Source organism: Sinohyriopsis cumingii, chromosome 11 (assembly GCF_028554795.1).
Source record: "Sinohyriopsis cumingii isolate HCF-2022 chromosome 11, ASM2855479v2, whole genome shotgun sequence".
NCBI classification, from domain to species: Eukaryota; Metazoa; Mollusca; class Bivalvia; order Unionida; family Unionidae; genus Sinohyriopsis; species Sinohyriopsis cumingii.
In genome coordinates this window covers 22,239,339-22,262,951 of record NC_142971.1, presented here as the reverse complement: position 1 = coordinate 22,262,951, position 23,613 = coordinate 22,239,339, and the positions used below count along the sequence as shown (strand labels likewise).

The 23,613-nt window shown below is 32.5% G+C and overlaps 1 long non-coding RNA gene across 1 annotated transcript; it reads left to right on the top strand.

Moving 5' to 3' along the window:
* Window positions 1-6,143: 6,143 nt before the first annotated feature.
* On the top strand, window positions 6,144-17,940 carry LOC149787757 (uncharacterized). The gene is made up of 4 exons (XR_016424385.1): window positions 6,144-6,267; window positions 11,001-11,154; window positions 14,298-14,406; window positions 17,165-17,940. It is a non-coding gene; the product is annotated as an uncharacterized LOC149787757 (long non-coding RNA).
* The last annotated feature ends 5,673 nt before the right edge of the window (window positions 17,941-23,613 follow it).

Here is a 23,613-nt window from a genome sequence, read left to right as displayed (position 1 = left end):
TTGTTTATTTGAATGATTTATATCATAATAATAGTATTTAAAACGGAGACTTAATTTTATAATGAAATTTCAAATAAGGATTTAATTCTTGGATTGTATTATTGTCATTTAACAAAACACCACTACACGGGCCATCACTAGCACATCCATATTTTCAGCGCTGGTTTTAATTTGGATATCACTAAAGTTTATTGAGAACTTTAATCATTAGGTCTTGTGCCCGTAATTCTGTGATTATTAGGGATTTTATTTGCAATACGGGAATTTCCTTTTTACATTTTCACTTTGTGTTAGTGGGAAATAAATTGTTTGTTGAATTTTACAAAGTTTGTTGCTTCTTACGTTTTTGTATTACATGTTTTAAGACAATAAAATTGTCATTATCTTGATGATGAGCTATAACAGCATTTGGTGATAAGCATCACAGTTCAATTTATTTTAGAGTATTTGGTTTTATTGTAGGTTAAGAAAAATATAATTGGTCGCCAACGGGGTATACGTTATAGATACTAATCCGTGATCAAGTCATGCAAGAGAGATATATTTACATCCTGGAGAGAGAGAGAGAGAGGTGATCGTTGTGAAAATTAAAACATTTGGAAGTAAAAAATGTTTTTCTTACGTGAGACTTAGTCGTTGCACATAGCCACAAACAAACAGTACAAAACGCATGAGAATAATATAATCAGGCTGCTTTTTCCAAAGCTGCCCTGTGTAGCATAGGTCTGCATACAGTCTACATGTTTGCCACTCCTTCCAGCTATAAAGGGACTAGGTTTAATTCGAGTGGCGATGCCAGCGTAGGAGGTACTGAAGGCATGGTACTTGAAAATAATTCCAGTGGTCTCTAGCCAAGATTAGTATATATAGATTCTTCACGAATATGAAATAGGAGTAAACAAGAAAACAAGAAACACGTTAGCATTTTAATGTGGCAAGCTGCAAATTATTGACTCGCTTTAATGGTGTATTCCTGAAAAATTATTTGAAAGAAGTACAACAGTTATATTCTTGATGGTGCAGTCACAGATATAATGCTGTTATAATTCGTTATCTCATGGCATCCTAACGATTATCATATATTCTCATGACTCAATGCTGAACGTAATTAAGGAATGTGTTATTTAGTGTGCTCTACTTTTCCAAATCTGATGAAAGGATCACTCAGGAAACTCTCCACCCACAGACCCGTTGGTCCAGAGACATTTGGCCCCTCACGACATTTCGACTAGTTTCATTTGCGAACCAACATCACTAGAGTCTCTATTACTGTATACAAGTTACACAAACCCACAAAGATTGTCGACTCTCCCTAAGAGCTAAAATACAGTAACGGAAACATTCAGTACATGATTCCGCCTTAAATGTCTTTAAGTTCGAATACAGAGATACACGATGATTTCGCTTCACATCGAATTCTACTTTTATAAGGAAACCAAAGGTTGTTAATACACAAATCTTTCTACAAAAAGAATAACTGCGGTGGATTATGAAAACTAGCATTTGTCTCGTTCATTAAATTCTTTGTAACGTATTATTAAATTCAACTTTTTTGTTTAACTTTAGAATGTCTATTCTGGATCAGATTATACACTATCAGATAGCATGGCGTTACGAGACTAAAATCTGATGTTCTAGACATTTAGAATATATATATATATATATATATATATATATATATATATATATATATATATATATATATATATATATATATATATATGTATATATTTGTATGCATGAATGTGTGTGTTTGTGTTAGGTTCTCCAACTAAATGTCAGTGTCATTATGTGTGACAATCTAATCTACCGCCATGCGTGTTGATGTCTTCGATTTGTTTGTTAATAAATATATACATTGGTCATATCAGTTGATAAATACATAAATTATTCACACAAGTTGATAAATCCAAATATTGATCATGTCTGCTGATGAAATTTATACATCAGCCATACGCATTTAAAACATCATTGTTTTGTTTATATTATTGATAAACGATTCCATTTATGATTATTTTCCGATTACATATTCTTTTTGATGGTATCCGGAAAGTAACGATACCGTTTTGCTATATCCGTGGAAGAGAAAGCTAACATGTAGCTTTCGTCCTCACGCTAAGAACTTGAGAGGACGAAAGCTTTAGGTTACATATCTTTATGTTGTTTGTGTATGTGATTAAAAAGTTAAAAACATTGCCAGATATGTATACTAATACTACACAGTTAAGCTTTGATAAAAGTATCAGATGAAGAGGTTTGTGTGCATGAATACAGTAAAGATTTCAGTTGGTTATTTTTAATTTATGAGAGATGGAAGTAACGGTGTGATCTAGAGTGTCAAAAATTAAATCTTCATTAAATTACGTTATACATAATCATCTCTTTTGTCTTGATTGTGTTCATTTTCCTCGCTAGATCCAATCCCTGCAGGTTTCACTTGCATGTGCATGTATTCATCGTCCTTGCTATTTCAAATCTCTGCAGGTTTCGCTAACATGTGCTTATGTTCTGTATCCTCGCTAGGGCCAGTCTCTGCAGGTTTCACTTTCATGCGCTTGTGTTAATTGTCCTCGCGAGATCCAATCGATGCAGCTTTCACTTGCATGCGTTTGTGCTGTTTCATCGCTAGATCCAATGCCTACAGGCATCATCCCGTTTCACTAAGGTTTGGTGATATCTTTTCATTGAATTGCAGACACATTACCTCTCACGAGAATAATGTTTTAAGTCAGAATTTGGAAGATCAGGACTGATCAATTTAGATTAGAAATTGAAACAATTGCAACAAAATAAAAATCGTAGCATGCCGTAACATCTAACTTAATAAATATTTTAAGGTAGTAGGTTTGACTGTTTCAGTTGAGACGGTCTAGAGTTCAGATAAGAAGCTGCATGGAAACATAGGTTTACTAGTGTACATAAATAGGCACGTCACACATCTTCAGTTGCCAACTGACCTTTCTAAAACTATCTAGCTCGTATTTCATTCTGTCCGCTATGAGAATAAGTTATTGTCTATTATGAATAAGTTATTGTCTATTATGAATAAGTTATTGTCTATTATGAATAAGTTATTGTCTATTATGAATAAGTTATTGTCTATTATGAATAACGTTATTGTCTATTATGAATAAGTTATTGTCTATTATGAATAAGTTATTGTCTATTATGAATAAGTTATTGTCTATTATGAATAAGTTATTGTCTATTATGAATAAGTTATTGTCTATTATGAATAACGTTATTGTCTTTTATGAATAACGTTATTGTCTTTTATGAATAACGTTATTGTCTATTATGAATAACGTTATTGTCTATTATGAATGTAGATTCTACTAAACTCTTCCTTCTTTTGCAGGACAGCGAGATACATTTGTCAAAGACACTTGGGAAATGTGTGCGAGGATTATAGATCACGTGTTTCATACCTGCTACCTCTTCTCGAGAAAATTAGAATATATAAAGTGTAAATTTTAATCGGACTTCATTCACTTTGTGAGTCATTATGTAAGATGTACACTTATATTAATTCCAAACAATAATAAATTTAATCCTAAAATAAAAGGTTTTTCTTTTATTTTCACAGGAAACGGACTTGATTTATAAGATTTTTTGAAACATTCCTTCTTCTGGTTAAATTGTCATATTGCGCTAAGACAAATGATATAAGACTTTTCACTGTTACTCTTTTGACAAATGACAGAAAGAGAGTCAGACCCTTAACTACTCTACTGTGTTTCTTTCTGTCATAATATTTAACTTTAAAAAAGAAACAAATTTTCAATTTTCGAAGTAGTTTCTTATCTCTCCCTCCACCTCTCTTTCTCTTTAAAATAATAGCATATGAGGTCTTATGAATACAATTCTAAGTTTTATATACAGTTTTGCCCGTTTATAAGAATCAGAAACAAGCAGCATACTTGAAAATGCCATTAAATGATCAAGTCTTTTGTTCTTTTCATTAAATGTGTAAAACATAGTTTCCATTTTCCTAACTGTTCTGCTCCAAATGCATCTGTGTGCTAATTCGATGAAGTTCCAACAAAATAAAATGTCCTAAAGCCTTCGAGGTTATTAATGCAAGGAGATCGTGTCCATTACCATTGTAATTCTTCATCTTGAATTCGTTAAAATAAGAAGTCGCAATAAACGTATTTAACATTATACTACCTTTTAGTTTTAACCGAAGGGAGGCGATCATATAAGCTGAGGTCTAATCATCATAACGATGATGTATTTGCAAAGGAAATGATTCTTACAAAAGGTGAAGTTGAAAATAAGAATCAAGCAACGTTGTCTCTGCTTAGGTTTTCCAAGACGTGTCCTCATTTTACATTGTTGCACTTAATATTAACGCCAATTCCATATTTAATACAAGGCGTCTTTGTCGGTCTGAATTTTGGCCAAAAATATAATAGAACAATAGTCTGTGTGTGGCGATAGTTATTCAATTCAGGGCTTGATATACCCGACATTTCTCGTTTAGATCATGCAACTATATTTTGTTACAAGATGAGTGTAACTGAATGCTGCGTGAAGGTGTGCTTATAGCATTTGCAACTCTGTCTCTCTCTCTCTCTCTCTCTGTACCGGACATGCATTCTTACATTTATTCATACCCAATACGTGTGATCGTTGATTTATTAAAATTGTTGGTCTGTTTTACAAATTATAGCAGTGATTCAGACATTATTTTATCAGATGTCTGGCACATATTCAATTATAATTCCTATTTGTCCATCGAAATAGCTGTTAGACGTAATAGAGAAATGAGAAATTTGTGCGTAGCTTGCTTTGTGTGTGCGTGCTTGTTTTGTAAAACAAATTGTGGTTGGTTCGATTGTAAACGTTTTGCTTTTAATTTTTATGTTACGCTGTGCATTATTAGCCAATACGTTTTAGCATACAATAAAAAGAAATTTGCTTGCACCGAGTGAATATATAATATATTTCATGTAATCGTAAAAAACCTTAAGTATTGTCATCCACTTGGCTAAATATGTCCAGTATTCACTCAGATCAGCCAAAAATATGTCTGTCTCTTTCACTGTCTCTATTTGTTCTCTCTCTCTCTCTCTCTATATATATATATATATATAATTTCAATTTTCTTGTCGTTTTTCAATTTCTTCATCGGCTAACATTACTTTTTAAGATAGTGATCTTTTCAGATTTCATCTAAGCCTATTTCAGTTAATTTATATGTCTGTTTTTCTTATTAAATATGATCTTATTTTGTATCTTTAAATGTATGATTTTTGAATGTGTAAATAGAAATATACTGTATAGCCATACATATATTGTTTGTCCTTTTATGTTGCGTACACCTTATAAAACATATCACACCATATATATTTTTTATCAATAAAATAATCTGGCATGATGTATATATTAGCAGTTACTTGTATATGGACCTAATAAAATGATTTATACTTCATATAATCTAATATGGTTATGAATTATTCCTGTTTCACATTTTTCTTTTAAACACTTGTTTCTTTGTCTTTTTCGCATATAATTATTTAGTTAATAGATGTATGGAAATATATACATTTTTTCAGAGGCTTCATTTTTTATTTTTGTCTTTGAAGGTGACTGTACTTTTGTTTGTTAGTCAAATATCTTTGAACATTGAATGATATTTCAATATATTTATCATAAACTGATATCGAACTGCAGTCTCTGTCTGTCTGTCTCTCTCTCTGTATATATACACAGCACAAACACCGATAAATGTATGCAAATTTCATCACGATAAAGTTAAATTTTATCAGCCAAAAGTAAAAAGCAAAGTATGATGCTCTTGAAATACATATAAAGCAAATTGGAGTTCTAAGATTTGTCATGAAGTGTCTCCACTTTTCACGTTTCATCGCTTTATACCCATTCTACCAAATCCACATTTGGTAAGAGATATAATAATTACTAAGAACAGCACAAACGGTTTTAATAACCCAAGGGGAAATTCCAGAATTATTAATATTCATGCCATATTGCCACTCCTAGAAGCTCTATTACCATATGCATTTTCCCATGATTCGTTTCTCATTGGTGTGAAACAAATCCTTGTGAAAGATGACAATAGTCTGCGTGTCGTGAATAATTGACAGTTTGAGGAATAAAAGCGTATCATACACAGATCTCTTTTTTGTTACAAGAGGAATATAACTATATGCCGCGTTTGCGTGGGCTATAAGAACCGTTAAATTGTGAACCTGTCGCTCATAAGCGGATTCATAAGCGTTTCCATATCAACGACAGGAATTTGTGAGTATAACACACACACTCTCTCTCTGTCTCTCACGCACGTACATACATTAATGAATTTAATGCGTAGTATTGTGGATTTAGTAAGTGTTTGCTAACTTTAGAAAAATATAAAAATTATTGAGACATGCTTTGATTCCAAAACAAAAGTCCTTATTAGAAAAGGCAGTCGTAAAAACATCTCGTATCATTATTTCATATATTGCCTTCAAAACAACTTTCATTTTTGTTATGAAAACTGTTTCTGGTAATTTTGTTATATTCTTTTTTCCTTATTTCCTTAATTTTTCATTCAGAATTTAACGAATTTATTATTAATATAAAAATGGATGACTTTTTCTATCTGTCAATGAAAAAAATGACGTATAGTTATAATTAGTTGGTCTTTATTGTTGCATAAACATTATGAATTTGGTTTATGAATACAATAATGTGTTTTTAATTATGTTGCAGTGCAGTATTTAAGTCATAAATATACGATCCTGTTATACACCTATCATAACAAGATGATGTATGCCTTTGTAATCGATTGTGTTAAAAATTGCTCTTATTTCAACTAGTTCATTATATGTTTGCTGCATATTATATTTTAAAAGGTTGCATGTAATAAATAAAGTTGTTAGCTGTTGTATATTTTTTAAAATTTTATTTCTATTTAGTTTTTTGTTTAGCTCTTCGTTTTGAACATCTAATGATATTGTTTTACGGGCAGGATAGACTAGAATCGAACACGATTCTTTATTTGTGTCACTTTGATATAATCCAAAACGAATATTTGTAAGTATAATTAATTAAATTGTGTACTGGGAAATCTTCTTTGAAGTGTACGATATATATCATATTTATTATTAGTTTCATCTTCTGCCATAATGTATACTTCTTCCAAATATAGTAAGTTTTGGCTTGTCAGCATTTTTGCTATATATGTTATGTTCGTCAGGATTCAAGTACTTAAGTAATAAATTAAGCAAAAGGTTGATAATTTCCTTGACCTGGTTTTCCAATATTCAAGTAATACTAATCACGTAATTAAAAGTAGTGGTTGAGATATTTTTCTATTCATTATCAAGCTCGGAATTGATTATTTATATATGAAACATGCTGACAAAGGTTAACTTGATGTTCTTCACAGCCATTTAGTTTGTAAAGTTCACATATATTTTAGGGAATCCAAGTACTATTCACATTATTGCTATTTCATTTCCTCAAAACACATATTGTGGCTTCCTTATTGTCACTATTCAAAAGTAGATTTTTCATTAATCATCCCGTAAAATCAGTGACTGAATTTCAATTTTGATCTTTTTTCATCAGTTTTATTAATGTTTTTATTACAGGAATAATGCTCAGTTTTTTCAGCAAAACGGGAAATACTGGCATTACGACTATACCATAAAGTCAAGTAGAGATAATGCTGACAAAATCTTAACCTCTTTTTAAACAGGTTTAATTATTCACCGTCTTATCCAAAGAACTAGCTCATGTATCGTACAGCAATCTTCTAATCGTATGATTATTCATATTTAGAAATTGTAACATTTCTTAAGAGATGTGTTTTAGACCTTACTTGCGGTGAAAGCATTCATCCAATTGGTTTCAAATTTTTTAATTAATTTAATAACTTCATTGTTTGTTGCATATTTAGTATTCAATTCCATATCACTAGTATCTGTCAAAGATCCTACGAATAATTAGTATACCATGGAAGAAATAACGTATACTATTGAAAGTAAATTAATCCGAATTTCAAAAAGAAAACAAATACAAGTGTAATCAAAGAGGTATATAATAACTCCAAACCAATCACACTGTAACATTATATAATACAAAACTTTCTAATAATAATATATTGAAACAACTGTTAGAAATTAAACAGTCAGAAAACGATGGTGTAATCGATATTGAACATAATAACGATAAACATGATGTAGGGGAAACATTATTTTAATTAAACATTAAGGTTGCATTTACTCCATAGTAAGTTATATTGTTGTGTTACTTGCCTTAAGTTTTCATTGGAAAGAAAATTTAATGAGATCAAATAATATCTAGATATTCAGTTTGGTTATTGTCAACCACTTTCAGCATACCGTTCTCATAATAACTGATGCATCCTTTATTGTGATGGACAATCTATACATACGTAATAAACATCACATAATTCAATCTTTAGTTTTGGGCATTATTTTTTATCATTTTTAAAATCAACTTTCATAAAACAAATAAAGGTAAGAAAGGATAGGGATTTTTAATTTTAGATAAGGAGATAACACCAATCAATAGCAGAATTACTGCAGGTAAATTATGTTAGATCGCACAAATTAATGCTACAACAAGAATGTAGTCTTCCGGCTCTTACTTTGGTCATGCCAGGAAAGTAGATATTATGATTTGGCATATAACAGAATTTAATCTAAATAAATATAACATATATGGAATTACCAGAAAAATATATCGCACGCCTGTGACAAGATTCGGAATATTGGAAGATAGAATAAATGCAAACTAAAAACAAATAAAATGGAATTTAACATTGTTAGAACTTGAAGAAAGTGAGCAGCTCGTTTTAAGAAAATATTCAAATAAAACTTTCAGATGATAGACTAGGTTCATTAGATAAATATAACAATAATATTAAGGCGATTCAACATGACAATTCACACATATCAGGAACGACAGAAGATTTTCCCTCAATGAATATCTGAAAGTGAAAAATAAAAACGAAACAACAACAGCAACAACAAAATCAAAGCAAAACACCAAACAACAACACTTAAAGTACAATCAACAAACTTATCAAATTATATTGACTTTTATATTACAACTGAAACATACAAAAATACATGATCATATCTAAGTCCACCAATGTGAAGAAAACAACGAAACTAACTAGCAAACGTAGAACTTGTGTCGAGATTAAGAACCACATCTAATGTAACAACACATCATTCTTATGTAGCAGAACTAGAAGGGAACATCTAACAATACTGTATCATCATTCTATTTTACAAGCAACTAAAAACCGAGGAGAAGGATTAGTACTAGATTAGGATATTGAAGTAATGTAGTAAGATCTAAACTGACCCTGAAATCATATTTTGGCAAATTAAACACCGATCAAGTGCATACAGGTACATCATAACGGAAATGCCTACTATTATGCAAACGTAGTTGTGCAGTGGGTATCTACGGTAGATTGTGTTTACCGTACAACAAATATGCTCCGGTTTTGTACTTTATTTAAAGCCTTATCTAACCGGACTTTCTTCATGTTCATAGCTGTTTGTTCACTTTGTTTAGCTTGTAAGTTGACACATATCCCTTAATAATGCCTTGCAAATCGCCCGAAATGGTTAAACCTCTTATTTACCAATAAAATCTACTTAAATACACTTAGTGTTATTAAGGTAGCTTCTTTTTTTCACGGCTTTAAACAGGTTTCTCTTGTAAAACTTTGATCGCTCCGTACCGGAGGTGGATGATTTATTTGCTTCAAAGGTTGTAAATTCCTATTATCTTAAACAGCTCCTAAGGTTGTCGCGAATGATATTGCAGTAATGCTCACTCATTTCTACTTTGCATCAATTAAATGTCTGAGGCTTTAAGCTTGTACATGCTAATTTTGACAAGATTCGACAATAGTTACGAAAAAAAAAGAAAATCTCACTACTAGCCGGTTAATAACTCAGTGTATTATATAAATACAATACGAACTACATAATAGCAAGTTACTTATTTACTTATTTCCAATTAAGAGTGGAATCAATGAAATACGTTTTACAATTATATATATATATATATATATATATATATATATATATATATATATATATATATATATATATATATATATATATATATATATATATATATATATATATATATGGAGAATGGTTTGCAATAGTTTGGGCAAACATATTTTAAAAAAATTAACCCAAAATTATTGTTATAAAACAATCAAAAGGAAGAATCTGCGCCAAAATCCGCTGATTTTGCTACTACGGCTAGATGACTTTTAAAATCATCAAACTTATTTTGTGACAGTTTCCTTGCATATAATGTACAGCAAAAAATCACAAGTATATACATGTTCCATTCGCCTCTGCTATTTATTTGTTCAGTTTATCTTATCTAGAAATAATCTCTAAAAGCATGAGCCAACGTGCCAAAATGAGTGTATTAGATATTAGAACCAAATGGATTGGAAATTTGATAGATCCCAGAAAAATATGCTTATCATCTGCGCAAAAATCATAATGGCGTTGTCTCATTTTAACCAATACACTATTTCTAATATGCACTTCAACTTACTTCCACTAAATGATGAATATTATACTTACACACGATGCAAACAAAGTATAGGTTTAGAACATTCTCCAGGACATTTCCTCTTGCAGCCTTCCCTGCAAAATCGTATTTCTAATTTCTTATTTAACAAAATTTCTCTCTAGAGATTTCTATAATTTCTGTTTTAAAGTTATAATCAAAATGTCCAGTGCTTTAAGCAAACCTTTTTGGGTTTGTTTGTGCTTGTTTTTATTTTGTTTTTGGTGCTCTTATTTATTTTTTGGAGGGTGTTATTAATGATTTAATCGAGATTCATCACACGTAATTCTTCTGTTGTATGCATATTGAAGGCAGAAATCAGAAGAAAAATTTCATTCTAAACATTTATATTCACAGCTTGTACATGAAAATTAGAAATATCTTTATTTACTATTCATTTTAAACAGAAGCTTCCATCACCGATTCAAGAAATAATGAAGGTCCGGTTCCAAGAAATCAATATAATTATGTTCCTTGTCTTAATGGTGACAATATGTTTGCCGTCTGTGGCTTGGAACTTTCAAGACTATGATCTAATGCGTACTTCAGGCAAGGAAAACGGTAATCGAGTGTTATTTCTTCTATTCTCATGACTCTCTCTCATATTCACAAACAAGCATGGTGGATAAGATAAACCTGTCCTATGAAAAGGTTTAAGCACTTCAAATCTTGAAATAAAGATACAGTTATTATTAAGCTATTTATCTAAGAATTATAGTTCTGAAGAATGACTAGGGATCCGTAGGGTGAACAGTTAGAGTGTCTGAAGGACCAATATAACTTCCTGTTACAATTGTATCTCCTATTTATAAGCTGAAAAAAGTTTTTAACCATCCTACTTGCTTGGCACAGGCATAACAAAAATATCTCACAATGAAACTAGATCCTTTTCACTGTTAACTCATGTACAGAAGGTTGAGTGAGCAGTATGTCTGAATTTTCCAAGGTATAAAATGGTCCATTACTTCTATTGACAGCAGGTTAATAACGTTCCTAAAAGTAATATCTTCATGTGAAACTCTTTTGAAGTGTACACTAACTCAAGACGGATCACTCAATTGATTTCAGATGGCAGTTTGATCCCGTCTGTATTATGGGAAGTTCTTAGGAATCATGTCGAGTTGTGGCCAGTATTGTAACCATGTGTTAACATCTGCAGATGCTGTTGTTTGTACTCACTGCCTTACCTTGTGTACTTCTATCGTGGATCATTTCATAGGAGCCGGGAGCTACTTACACTAGATTGGGATAGGTTTTGGTGTCACGTTATTAATTAATTGGGAGTACACGTTTACATGTACTTATATTCATTGATGCTGATTTTGTCAATCTCTTCTGGGAATGACATCCAGAGACTTACTGACTCTTATTAGCAAGAATCATATGTTGAATTTCTACCTTCTTATCACGACTTTTGCTTCTCCGTGGGAAAAATGCACATCAAACATTTGACAGAGCATCATCATGATATTCAGTGTATCCTATACACATGATGCTCGTTTAAAATGTTGTTGTTGTTGTTATAGGGTTTAACGACATTTTTCAGCACAGGATAGGCTATACATGGCGGCCAGCATTAATGGTGGAGGAAGAACCAGGGAAAACCCCTGAAAGAACCACTGACCCACGAAAAGCTACCGGCAAGTTTCTCACTTATCCACATTTACCGAGCCCGAGACTCGAACCCACGCAGACAGAGGTGAGATTGCAGCGATCCGTCGTTTAAAATGTATGCTTAATATTATGCTGTAAGCTACTGTACTCCTATCTTCTAGCTCATTTTACGTCCTAAAGGTATATAATTAGAAATCATCTATTCAGATTTGCCTCAAGGCCAGAAATGTCCTGGCTCTCTTATGTGCTGTATGTTCATCGTTCACATACTATCGTTAACAATTATATTCTCTGTTTATTGCTCTATGGTTTATTTTTTAAGTAGCCGCTAAAATTTCCATTGTGTATCCAAGTATTTGTATGACTGTACTATTCGCAATGCGGAGGAAGTAAAGAAATCAATCAATTGTCAGGTCCAGGTTGGAACATTCTGATAGTGTCAACCATACCAATCAGGTTTGATGGTAATGTTCAAAGTGTATGTACTAGCATTATTGTTTAATTTACTAAAAACCAATGAAAAATAAAATATGTAAAACATATATTGGATCTTACAATAAATTTTGCTGTTGAAGATTAAGATGCGTCCACCTCCTCAGGTATGTGGAAGGGTATATGGTCGTCCATCCAAAGTCGGTGTCTCACGACTGATTCTCAGCTCCATTTATATTCCTTACGTTTCACTAAATGTTCTTTCGCACAGTTCAAAGCTTGATCTTTTGTCTTTTTATGTTTGAATTAAAGGTTTCATACATGAATTTGAACTCTTGTCAGAAAATCTATTCTCGCATTTGCGGATCATGCGATGTTTGCAGCTTATTCAGAGACTGGATAGTATTATCTGCTAGTCAAATATGGCATCAAAATAGTAAACGTGCTTTTGATAAGTGGAGCACAATATCTTACTCAAAGTGAAACGAAACGTCTCAATTAGAATACATACTCAACTAAAATTTTGATTTTGTTTAAATTAAAAAAAGCAATATTTAAGGTCTGTTAGTATCTCAGTACTAAGCCCCCAAATGACCAGCTTCTTTTAAGCACACATTTACTCTGTCCTAAAATAAAAATTATCACCATGCCAAACTTTGAGTTTTCACAAAAAGCTGGGACGTGTTAGCTTTTGATCTATATCATAATCTCTGCTATCTCTATTCCTCATGCTCTGTTAATGTCATGATTGTCATTTTGGCATAGTAATTTCTAAAAATACGAATCCTCGATAAATGGAGGATGTTAGATCATGAACATGCAAAAGTATAATGCAGTGGATTTGTGGATAGGTGAGACATAGTGGTGAAAGGTTAAGACAGTGGATGCGTAGATGGTTGAGAAATTGTGACAAATGGATAAGGCATTGGATGTGTAGATAGGCGAGACATAGTGACAAGAGGATAGGGATGTGGATGCATGGATATGGGAGGCATAGTGACAAGAGGATAAGGCAGTGGATGCGTCGATAGGGGAGACAGTGACAAGAGGATTTGGTAGTGGTTGTGTGGATAGGGAAGATATATTGACAAGAGGATAAGGGTGTGGATGCGTGGATGGATGAGAAATAGTGACAAGAGGATAAGGGTGTGGATGCGTGGATGGATGAGAAATAGTGACAAGAAGATAAGGGTGTGGATGCGTGGATGGATGAGAAATAGTGACAAGAAGATAAGGGTGTGGATGCGTGGATGGATGAGAAATAGTGACAAGAAGATAAGGGTGTGGATGCGTGGATGGATGAGAAATAGTGACAAGAGGATAAGGCATTAGATGCTTGGATAGGGGAGATATAGTGACAAGAGAATAAGATGGGGAAGGGTGAGTAGGTGAAGCAAAATAATATCAACATCTCAAATTATGTGACTGCAATTTTCTATCCCTATTTGACTATTTACCAATAAACTGTAACTTCTTAAAAGCCATACGGTACTGTTCTAATAATGTCAGCAATTATGTATATGAAGGTTTCGGTGTCTGTAACGCCAATAACAGAATAAAATAAAGCTAAATAAAACGAAGTCGAATCGAGTAGAATGAAATAGAATGGAATAATATAACCTTAAGTAAAAAAAGAAACATTTTCTTTCTTTTCTCAGCTGTTAGATTTGCCGACAAGTCTGAAAAGAGAGATTCCGGGCCGATTCACGTACAACGTCGCTATTATTGCTGCATCGGTCCTGCTCTTTGTCGTGTATGTCAAAAAAGGTAGTATTTCTTTGATTTCGCACGACAATTTCCAAAGCGTTTTAGCACTTTATTTATTTTTTCTTTTTCTAATGCCGATAACGTTCATATTAACAATGTTTCGTTACATGTGTTACGTAACTATGTCTTAAAATATGTAACAGAAAGAAAATTAAACCATCCATGTAGGTAAAATGAACAAGCAATTTAATCCTCTAAAATACATATGAAAATTCAGGAGATACTTACAATATTGTGAATTAAATCCCAAATAAGTATAAATGTCTTATGACACTTTCAAATATATAGAATGTTTTTAATGAATCCGCAAAGTCTTCAATGTCCTTATGTAACACCATGAACGAATTCTCAAAAATCCTTGCTAGTGTATATAAATCCATCACTGAATTTAAAATGAAGTACTTCCAATGAATATTTTAAATCATTAATTCCGCTCAAATTACATCTGACTTCAACAGCACTGCTTAATTTCAAGAGAATGATATTGTAAAGGGATGAATTATTTGTCTATCAAATCAATTTGTTTCAAATTTTCACTTGACCTGTAACATAATAGAATGTAAATTTCCAACTGAAAAATCTACAATATCTAACTCTAAATTTGAGTGACATAAACGTAAGGGTCCTTGAATACTTGATGATTTTTCAGCTTAAAATAACTGAACAAAAGTTAGAGTTGTAAACAAATTCTTTACAACTTACAACTATTCACAAAAGTTAAGCACACAACATAAATGAAATATTTATAACACATGCAATAATGAATTAATTGAATTAATCATTTCCCACACGCTGTGAAATACAAACAATTCAGACAGCATGCCCGATGCGTTCAAAATGTAAGGAGTATGTGCGGCTATTGTTTTCATATTTCATTTTTTTAGTAAATAATGGAGATACACTTATATCAATTCAACCAGCATTATAGAATAAACCTCTTGTTACATAAAATTAAATTTTCGAATAGAAAAAGAATGACGTTTGCAACATGTGACGTTTGCTTATCATTTACATTCATAAGCTCCTGTTATGTCTCGCAATTGTAGTGAAAAGAACGTTATGCAGTCAAGTGCTATATTTAAACATACTACAAATGTGTTGTCTGTATCTTTATGCAAGCACCTATAATATGCACACACAACGCATTTATCTCATACTTTCACAGCTGAATCTCTGTCTTTAATTGAAACGGTTTTGTCACCAGGAATTGATTTCTAGAAATACCTGATCTTAACATTTATTTCATTTTCCGAGTAATTCGCAGAAGTTACACAAAATACAGACCTATCAAGGCTCGGAGCAACAGCTCTGGCACTGTGACTTTTAACTTATGAACTTGCCAGATGCTCACTGGACAGTGTCGACATAATCTATCTTACTTTCATTTTCTGTGACTTAAATTTCTGTACGTGTGGTCATTGTAAAAACTATGGATTATTTACAGCAAAAATAAAATCGGATCCAAAGTGCAAAACAGTAGACCGTAACCTAGAACCAAATATGAACATATGTGGAAATGTTTTTATCTTTGTCATATCATGTAAGATTTTGTAAATTTTAATGGTAACATTGATGTTATGCATGAAAATTAGTAAATGTTTATATTGCTCTTGATTATATAATATACCCTGTGATAGTATTGTGTGTGAAATCTAAAACTAAAAAAAAAGACAACTGAAATTTAAAGCTGTTTGATTAAGTGAAGGAAAAAAATAGCAAAAATACTTTTTTAAAAATTCATTTTAAACAAAAATAACGAAAACGTGACATTATTTTATGTAAAAGTATTAGAAAAATTGGCAATAATTTTACACTTTGACCTCTGAACCAGACCTGGCCCATCCATGTTCAAACTGTACAACTTATTAGGGTCATCTCAGGAATAATTATGGTTTGTTTAATGGTATTGTCTTTTAGCTTAATTTCGATTGCTCTCTTGAGAAAATGCAATGTTTAGTTTTAGATAGCACATTTTTTGTCATGGTAGTGGTAACGGGCTGGACTTGTTCTTAATGACCACAGTTCTGTGGGCGAATACATGTTACCTATTTAAATTACTGTTTAGATGCCTGCGACTTAAATATTTTGACTAAACGATTAAACCATACACTACTAATACCTATCTGTTCATGGTAGCATTCTATATTTAGTATATACTTCTGAGACAGGGATCGGAATAAGATGAGTTTGTCTGCAAGGAGTGTGAATAAGTTGGCATTCGTCTTTCTGGTAAGGTGCCAAATTTCTGAAAGTTCAATGAAAAATTCATAAATATATGGAATATTGTTGTAAATTAAATAATGTTGATTCGTTTTCTTACAAGTTCTCATTGAAATTCCGGAAGCAAAAAATGACCATACAGAGTTAGCAGTCTTTTGAGAGGTGCACATCTGACGTAAGCTAACAACACTCTTACGCAAATTACACCCATAAATCATACATCAAACAAACGTGAGTAATATATACAAGGTCTGTTTTAAATGACCAAGATAATCAGTGAGGACAAGATAAGAAATTCTTTTTCTTTAAAAATATAATCCGATGCAAGGTGAGACTTAGTATGGCTCAACCATGACATGTTGGAAATGCCTCCATGGGAAAAGCATTTCAGCATTGAACAATGTGTAACGCAGTCCTACGAAAATGTTAGCATATGCTTGATCTAATCGTATTGTTGTTTATAATACATTTTTATTTGGATGTAAATTTGAAAGCAAGATTTTGAGAGTTAATACAGAAATGAATTGCTTTTTTCCAGATCACGGTAACTGCCGTCTGTGCTGAAGATTCTAGACGTGGAGCGAATGTACGAAGTGTTTATCAAATGTACTAAGCAAAGGACCCTTATTGATTATATTTTCCCCGACATGAATTAATAGTCTTGTTTCCGCATATTCGACTATCCAAGCCTCAGACTTTTGTATCCCTTCATTAGCATTGCCTAATAGTTACGGACTCGATGTTATGTATGACCGCCTGCTGGACCCTGAGGATACTATTGCCTGAGTTTCCTCACTGTACTTGTTATTTCACATCCCAAATTAATTGTCCTCATTTAAGAAATGTAACACAGCAACTGTAGTCAAACAGTTGCGCCATTATTGAAACCCCAGGTAATTCACCGGCTGCCTTGACCACAATTTAAATATGCTTATGTATACATAGATGGAAAATATCTAGGATCCTGCTTGAGTGCTCATTCCATAAGGTATTTATGAAACGAGTCGAGGGAGAAAACGATTTAAATTATTCGTCAGTAGCATAAATTCCCTTTGAAATGATCACACATGTAAATTAATATTTATCACATGACGAGAAAAAAAATCATTCTTTATGACGAAACAGCTAAATCCATTGATTGTTGTTGTTGTAATTTGTGATGTTGTGAGATGTTATTACAGGTGGATCTTTTCCGGAAATTATATTAGAATTATATTAACGTAAATAAGATAGCAGTCATAACAATATTAGGTTTAAAATTACTTGGTCATTGCAAGAGAATTCCTAAGAATTCCTTAGTTGGGAATTAGTCCAGAATAAAGAATTACAAAAGGAAACGTCTTTATTTCTGCTTCTTTGTTGAAATGACAACCCTGTTCTAGGTCTCCAGACACTTCTGCTCGAATTTACCTCAAGTTCACTTTCTCACGAGTCAGCTGATGAATGGTACTAATATGGTATACATGTCAATGGCTTTGATTCTTTTACCCTTAGTACATTCGGAACGTAAACGTTAACCGAGGAATCCATATGATTACTAGTGCAAGGTGACGGTGACGAGTCTGTCTTTATATCTATCAGTATAAAATAAAATACATCTAATATTATATTATATATTACTAGAACTTCACTATCACATACAATATTTAGTGTAAGAAAGGCAAATAAAGATGTACAGACTCAGTACTTTTGCTATTGTAGCTCAATAACAAGCACGTGAATCGGAATTATATAAAACAACAAAAACAACCAGGAAGAGAAATAATGGCGGAAACAAAAGAGAAAAATATATTGGAGAATCTTACAGGAAAGCATGTGAAAACTTTAACGGTGGCAGTCTGTACCTTCGTTGTCGCCAGCTGCAATGAGATCTCTGGAAACTGCAAATTGTTTACTATAAAAATACTTTGGATAAGAAATGTACACGAATGTCTTCTCCTTTGGCAACCTTTATCGCTAGGTAATTGAACGGTGCGTCGTTTGCAGATCGAGAAGCCCGTATTGCCATCAATGGCGTCCCTGGCCAAGATATGCTCTACTAGTCGAAACGATAATTGAGATGATAAGCTAAATATGTCATTACAGAGAACAGATTTTGCTGTTATTAACTTCATATAAACTCATAAACACTGTCGTTTAGCATATCAGTGACAAAAATGAAACACGGAACGTTTTAATTTATGATAATAATAACAACCTTTAAATCTCTATTAAATAATTTAAAGATGGAATAGCGACAAATGGCGATAATGTAGATAATATTAATGCCTATTTGTTAACACTCACTCAAGTTCAAATAAACTGGAGTAATTAATAGCGTGTACAAAACCCATTACAATTCAAAATTGTTAGTATTCAAAATCCAGAGAACAATGCTGGTGTCTATTTTATCTACTATATAGTTTGCGGCTTCTTTAAACACTCAAGTTAAATATTTTCGTCCACCAAAACATAAATTAATAAACATATAATTAAATAACACCAATTAGTCTGGTGCTTATTATTCATTTTTATTAGAGCCCTTTCCAGTTAAGATATTTTAAAGACTTCGTTTTATACAGTTCTGATATACATTAAAAAGCAATCAGATGGGTAAAATGACCAGATTGAGTATCACCATGACATATCGATATGGAAAGTTACATAATTGTAAGTTATGCTTGTGGTATGCTTGTTTCATGTAATGTGGATAGTGTAGATCATGTATGATCATGTAGACAACAGTAATGGAAATATTTTTTGAGGACATGATTCCTTTTATGTATATTTTATCATTGATTCAAAACATACATTGAAACACTGATACACCATCTGAAACAATTAATATCGACTTAAACTTGAATAACCAAATTGCCGATTTAACAGATCCAGTATAAACGTTATGGCGTCTAAACATAACTTTAGTAGAAGAACGAGTTGATATTAAAATAGATAAGAATCTTGATTGCAACAAACCCTCAAAGCTACAGAAACAGACCGATACAGGCAGATATAAATAAGATTTTCGATACATAAGACTTATACAGAAAACTGTACGCTACTTTACCGACTGCTGTTTTTCCGTCTGTCAAATGCTGGAAAAAATAGCTCACTCTGACTTATCTGTTTATATGAAAATAACAATATATTAGTATCCATTAAATAATATGAATTTTTTTATTATCTTAAGCTAAAGGAGAATAAAATATAACAACTTCAAAAGAAAATCGCTGCACTCTCCAATCGAAAATTATATGGTTAGTACCTTATAATAGATGAATTTCTTATGTGTATATTTATTGTTTCTAAGTTGGAATTTAAAACTGTATCTAAAAGTGGGACGATTAAGATATATTATAGTCGACATTGTGTGAAATACATTGAGCTGACATTAGAGAGGTTTTTGATTCAGCTAATAAGGGTCAAATATAGAACGTTAAGTTTAAACTTCAAAGATTCTTTGCAATCTTTTATACTTAAAAACTGCACACTTGTTGTTAATATCAGTGTGTGCTGCATTGTTTGAGAATACTTTATTTTATAAAATTATAACCCAAACAAAATGTGTCGCACTTATTGGATTCCCAAAATATGTTTTCGAAAGTGTCGAATAACAACACACACAAAGAAAATGAACTCCATAACTGATCGAGCAAAGTATAGGGAATTTGCGATAGGTTATTAAATGAAATGAAACTGATCCTATTGACATTTAAGAAAATGAAAAAAATAATCAGATACCTACAGTCAATAATCATATTTCTACGGTCAATTACCAGATATCTACAGTCAATAATCATATACCTACAGTCAATAATCATATTTCTACGGTCAATTACCAGATATCTACAGTCAATAATCATATTTCTACGGTCAATTACCAGATATCTACAGTCAATAATCATATACCTACAGTCAATAATCATATTTCTACGGTCAATTACCAGATATCTACAGTCAATAATCATATTCCTACGGTCAATTACCAGATATCTACAATATATTTCTACGACTAATAATCTCATATCTGCAGTCAATAATCATATACATAATGGCAATAATCGTATACACAATGTCAATAATCATATTTTTACGGTCAATAATCTCATACAAATAGTAAATGGTCATATTCTTAAGGTCAATAATCAGATACCAACAGTCAATAATCATATACCTACATTTAATAACCACATACGTAGGGTCACAAATCATCATTCTGACGATCAATAATCACATATCCACATTCACTAATCATAATCATACCGTTAATAATCACATACCTGTAGTCAATAATCATGTTGATACAGTCAATAACTAGATAGCAACAGTCAGTACTCATATTATTACGGCGAATAATCACATATATAGTCATTAATCATATACCTACGGTCAATAATCAGATACCTACAGTCAATAATCACATACCTACAGTCAATAATCGCCGAAATCAGAGCAATAGACCCTGATCTGCAATATATCGAAAATAAACACATTTTAAACAGCATCATCTTGGCTGATTACTTATAAGTACTTCAGTCACTGAACAATAGAAAACTGGAGAACCCATTGTTGACTCATGTTCTCATCGAACATAGTAAGCTGAGTACATCGCACAATATCGTATACTGTTGGTTACATAGCCACGCTGGTATCAAAGGTAATGAAAAAGCAGATCGCGCTGCTAAAATGGCCCTATCCCAAGAACCATCTGATTTTAAAATACCATATACTGATTTTAAACCTAGTATCAAAGAGACTTCACGTCAGAAGTGGCAGGCATCATGAAATGATGCAGTGAATAATAAACTTCATGGCATCAAACCAACCCTAGGAGAATGGATTCCTTCCTACAGAACTCTGCGTAGGGAGGAGGTAGTCATTGCAAGAATTCGAACTGGTCATACGCATATAACCCACTCCCACATACTAAAAGGCGAAGAGCCACCATAGTGCATAGTGAACCATTCACTGATAAACACTTTATGATAGAGTGTTTCGACCTGCAACATACGTGCAATCAGTATTACAATGTGCATGACATGAAGGAACTCTTCGATATAATAAACCTCATTTGTATTATAGAATTCCCGAAAGCAGTGAACATTTACTCTAAACTGTAACTTTTACGCCATCAACTTGAGCATATTTATATAATTAACCGTCCAATAACTTTTCATCTGCCTTTATTAACATATACCATTTACATCCCCCGTAGATCGGAAAGACTTATTTATTACTGTTACCATCTTAACGTTTTTTTTGGTTTTGATATCGCTGGTCGATATAAAACCTTTTATCATTTTTTACATAATCATACATATGACCTTGTTTATGGTACTAAAAAGCCTAACAGTGCTGGTGCGCCGTTAAAAAACCCCAACAAACAAACAAACAACAAACAGTCAATAATCACATCTGTAGGGTCAAAAATCATGTTTTTACGGTCAATACTCCCTTATCCACAGTCACTAATCATAATCATACCGTTAATAATCACAAATCTACAGTCAATAATCATATTCTTACAGTCAATAATCACATGCCTACAGCCAGTAATTATTATCGTACTGTCAATAATCACATACCTATGGTCAGTAATCATATCCTTAAGGTAAATAGACAGATACCTACAGTCAATAATCATATTCTGACGGTCAATAATCACATACCTACAGGCAATATTCATAAAACTACGTTCAGTAATTGTGGTGGTCAGTAATCATATTCTTACAGTCAATAATCAGATACCTACGGTCAATAATCATATTCATACGGTCATCAACATATACCTACAGTCAAAATAATCATAATCTTTCGGTCAATAATCACATACCTGGAGTGAGTAACCATATACCTATGGTCAATAATCGTATACCCGTTGTCAATAAGCATACATTTGTACGGTCAATAATCATATGCAAACAGAAAATAACCATATTCTTACGGTCAATAATCACATACCTACCGTCAATAATCATATTCGTACTGGTCAATAATCACACACATACAGTCAATAATTATAATCTTACGATCAAGAACCACATACTTACGGTCAAATATGTTGCTTACTCAGGGACCATATTCAGTTAGGTCGACTTCGGTGTGTGTCGGTTCATGAGTGAAGCGTCTCAGTAAGGGTTCAAAGTTATGTACTGGCGTTCAAGCAAACAGGAGAACTTAAAAATTGTGTCTATTTGCAATCCTTTTTAAATAATAAATAAAGATGTGCTCACTAGGCTGGTGCGATTTCGGTGTTTTGTGAATTCGAATAAGACGCAAAACCAGTAACCTATAGGCATGAGAAGAAACATACACATGCTAATTCAGGTTAAATCAATGTAACCCATTTCCAATCGCTCGGATGAAGTTTTGATAATTTTTAAGTCTAAAAGCAAGTCTGCAGGGCGGGGGTAAACCATTTATGCTCACTGAAGCAGAATTAGAGAGATCAATAGCATCATGTAACGTGCAAGGTCGTATGCTCATGATTCATACCCTTAACGATGAAATATATCATTTTCAAACTTTTAAAAAAATGCTTTTCCCAAACACGTCTAGAGAATGGATGTAAAACGAGGCCTATAGGTTGATCGGACTAGGGACGAGGTCTTTCGGAAGTCATCCATACGTCGGACAAGGACTTCAAGATGTCGCATGCCCGAACGATGATATCGCCCATTTAGCGAATGTCACTTGACAATCTTGTCCACTCGTCCAGACGACTTCGTAATGTTTGAGAAATATAGTTTGACAAATTCTAACCATCTATATTTTCTGCTGTCGAAAGTTCTCGGTTTCGAGAGCTTAAATCTGTGTAGTCCTGTATCCATGGCATTGACAAGTTTTACATCGATGCAAAATGCTAACAAGGTGGTTTAAATAATCTAATGATGGTCTAATTTAATTCCTGATACTATTTTTGAATTCTTTCGACATTCAAAAGACACTGAGTTGTTGCATGTGTGCTCATTATTTCTGTAGTATACAGTATGAGTACCAGTTCACCTG